This window comes from Olea europaea, chromosome 1 (genome assembly GCF_002742605.1).
Source record: "Olea europaea var. sylvestris chromosome 1, O_europaea_v1, whole genome shotgun sequence".
Taxonomy (NCBI): Eukaryota; Viridiplantae; Streptophyta; class Magnoliopsida; order Lamiales; family Oleaceae; genus Olea; species Olea europaea.
This window is the reverse complement of record NC_036237.1, coordinates 18,288,761-18,292,637: the sequence shown is the minus strand read 5'-3', so window position 1 is coordinate 18,292,637 and position 3,877 is coordinate 18,288,761. Positions and strand designations below refer to the sequence as shown.

General features: G+C 32.3%; 1 pseudogene; it reads right to left on the bottom strand.

The window, feature by feature from the left end:
- The window catches only part of LOC111405396, a 1,615-nt pseudogene extending 573 nt beyond the window's left edge, over window positions 1-1,042 (bottom strand).
- Window positions 1,043-3,877: the final 2,835 nt, after the last annotated feature.

Below are 3,877 nucleotides of genomic sequence, written 5' to 3'. Positions count from 1 at the left end.
TACGATATTATAAGTTTCTTCCTCTTGACCGAATCTGTAACCTTCATTAGCAGATTCATTTTCTATGGTTTCCCTGATCAAACAAGAAGTTACCAAGGAACCATGCATAGCATTGAATAGGGAGCTGCCGAATACACCAGCTATGCCTAACATGTGAAATGGGTGCATAAGGATGTTGTACTTAGCCTGGAATACAATCATGAAGTTGAAAGTACCAGAAATTTCTAGAGGCATACCATCCGAAAAACTTCCTTGACCAATTGGGTAGATCAAGAAAATAGCGGTAGCAGCTGCAACATGAGTTGAATATGCAACAACAATCCAAGGTCGAATACCCAGACAGAAACTCCCACTCACGACCTATGTAACAAGCTACACTAAGTAAGAAGTGTAGAACAATTAGTTCATAAGGACCCCCGTTGTATAACCAGAATATCAACGGATGTCGCTTCCCAGATTGGGTAAAAGTGCAAACCTATAGCTGCAGAAGTAGGAATAATGGCTTCTGAGATAATATCGTTTCTGTAAAGTAGATATCCAAAAATAGGTTCATCAAAACACCAAACCGTAAAGATGGTTTTCGGTGCTGGTTATCCAGTTACAGAAGCGACACCAAAATAGAAAATGGAAGGCTTGTTATTTAACAGTATAACATGACTTATATGGTCGTGTCAACCAATCCAATCCAATAACTATCTAGATGTATTCGAATTTTTTGTAAATGAATGAAGTGGATTGCAAAAAGAAAATACAAATTTCTATACGTAAAATTTCGATATGACAGTGGGTTGCTCGGGATTCAAACCAGGAACTAATCGGATGGAGTAGATAATTTCCTTGTTATGTTAATTAAATAAGGAAAAACCCCTCCCCAAGCCGTGCTTGCATTTTTCATTGAACACAGCTTTCCCTATGTATACATCATTTCCTTTCTCATAAAGACTTTAAAAAGTTGAATACTGAGTTGATTTAACCCTTATTACATACTACATCAACATTTCAGAATAATGGAAATCACATTTTTATTTTGTTACTTCGTCATCCATTTAATTTAGGAAAAAATTATATTTCCAAGCTTTCAGAATAATTATTTATGATTGATCAGATTATTGTTACAAATAATATCCAAATACCAAATCCGACTTCTATATACTCCCCGCAAAGTGGAAGAAGCTTTTAGGAAGGTCAAAGAAAGAACTTGTTCTTCCGACACAAGAAATTCTTCCAATAATTCCGAGCCTAATCTTCTCAAAAAAGCATGTACTAATTTTGTGTTTCTGAGCCAAAGTTCTAGCACAAAAAGGTCGAAGTATATACTTTATTCGATACAAACTATTTTTTTTAGAAGATCCGCTATGATAATGAGAAAGATTTCTGCATATACGCCCAAATCGATCATTAATATCAGAATCTGATAAATCAGCCCAAACCTGCTGACTAATGGGATACCCTAGTACGTTACAAAATTTCACTTTAGCGAATGATCCAATCAGAGGAATAATTGGAACAAGAGTATCGAACTTCTTAATAGCATTATTGATTAGAAATGAATTTTGTAGAATTTGGCTCCGTACCACTAAAGCGTTTAGTCGTACACTTGAAAGATAGCCCACAAATTTAAGGGAATGATTAGATGATTGGTTTAGATAAATCCTTCTTGGATGAAACCAGAACGAAAAAGAACATTGCCAAAAAGTTACAAGGTGATATTTCCATTTATTCATCAAAAGAGGCGTCCCATTTAAGCCAGAATTGATTTTCCCTGATACCTAACATAATGCATGAAAGGATCCTTGAACAAGCATAGCAATGTCTGAAAATCCTTAACAAAGACGTCTACAAGATGTTCTATTTTTCCATAGAAATACATTCGTTCAAGAAGAACTCCAAAAGATGTTGATTGTAAATGAAAAGATTGGTTATGTAGAAAGACTTTAGATTCGTATTCACATACATGAGAATTATATAAGAAGAAGAATAATCTTTGATTCCTTTTTGAAAAAGAATAACTGGCTTTCTTTGGAGTAGTAAGACTATTCCAATTACAATACTCATGAAGAAAGAATCGTAATAAATGCAAAGAAGAGGCATCTTTTACCCAATAGCGAAGAGTTTGAACCAAGATTTCCAGATGGACAGGGTGAGGTATTAGTATATCTAACACAAAATTTAAATGTGAAAAATTGTCCTCTAAAAAAGGAAATATTGAATGAATTGATCGAAAATTAGATTTTACTATCTTTTTTTTCCCTTCTAGAGAAAGTATTAATCGTAGAGAAAATGGAATTTCCACAATAAATGCAAACCCCTCTGATATGATTTGAGGATACAAATTCTTATTGCACCCCAAAAATGGATTTTGGTTAGAATCATTAGCAGAAATAAGAAAATGATTCTGTTGATACATTTGAGTAATTAACCGTTTTACAACTAGTAAACTGGATTTATTGTCATAACTTGGATTTTCCAACAAAATCGATCTATTGAAACTCTGATCATGAGCAAGTCCATAAATATACTCCTGAAAGATAAGTGGATATAAGAAGTTGTATTGTTGATATCTATCTAGCTCTCCATTTGAAATTTTATTTGAACCAAAGTTAAAAGAATTTTGTGGGTTATCAAACAATACATAGTGCGATACAGTCAAAACAAGGTATTCTAGTAAGAATAGATACCTCGAAAACAGGTAAATTTATCAACAGATTCTCTACCGTCTCTTTTTTCCATTTCATTTAATTGGTCTATGTTATAGGATAACAAGATGGTTAGAAATCTTTTGTTTTTTGAACCTAAACGCTCTTTTGATTTCGGAAAAAAAAAACTTTCTTTATCAATATATTGCTTCTTTTACATATGCATCTCCATTCCATGATGGAGGATGCCAATAGTTAGGATTCATTAAAAAAAATATAGAATCCACTCATGGTAGGAGACGTCCTTGCGGTATCAGGCACTAATCTATTTTTAACGACTAATTAGATCGGGAAATTATTCAAATTTAAGAACAGAAGCTGGTTACTTTTTCTTTCCCATAATTAATTGAAACCATAGGGCCCTATCCATTTATTCATTGGACCCAACTTTTTTTGTTTCGTTCCAAGAATTCGAACAGGATTTTGTACCGATCTGATAAAAATGAAATAGACTTAGAACTCTCCGTTGATACGACATGCTATTTTTTCCATTCATTCCCTTTCAGGATCAGTCGTGGTCTTCCAAACTTTATCGACGGTATGGACGAATTCCTCGCTTCATCCAAATGTGTAAAAGATTCTAGCTGCACTTAAAAGCCGAGTACTCTACCGTTGAGCTAGCAACCCAAAGAAAATATAAAAAATTTAAACATAATTCAAATATTCAAATTAAAGGGTGGGAAGATACAATCTAAATCAATTATCAATTAAATAATGAGAAAAGAAATTAGACGAGGTAATCAAACAATTGAGCTAAGAAATCTAAAAAAAACAGATTTTCTAATGGATTAGAAACATAAAAATGAATAGATCAGATCAAAATACAAGAAATTATCAGATAAAAGAAAAAATATATAGAGAGAGAGAGAATTGTCAAAATGGATAGAGTACCTCTTATGTTATCTACTTTTTTTTTTTTAATTTTAAAACCTCTTGTATCAATATCAAAGAAAGGAATGAGGTAAAGTAAAAAAAACAAACCTATGGTACAGAAATAAATAGATCCATTTCACTGAATTATATTTGTTCAATACACTGTTGTCAATATAAATGTTTAGAAAGGAATACAATGGAAAAAAAACAAAAGAAATTTCATTGAAATCTTTTTTTTTTTTAACTCAAAAAATTTCAATTTAATAGTGAACTTTTATTCCAAATTGTCTTGGATTGACCCTAGATAT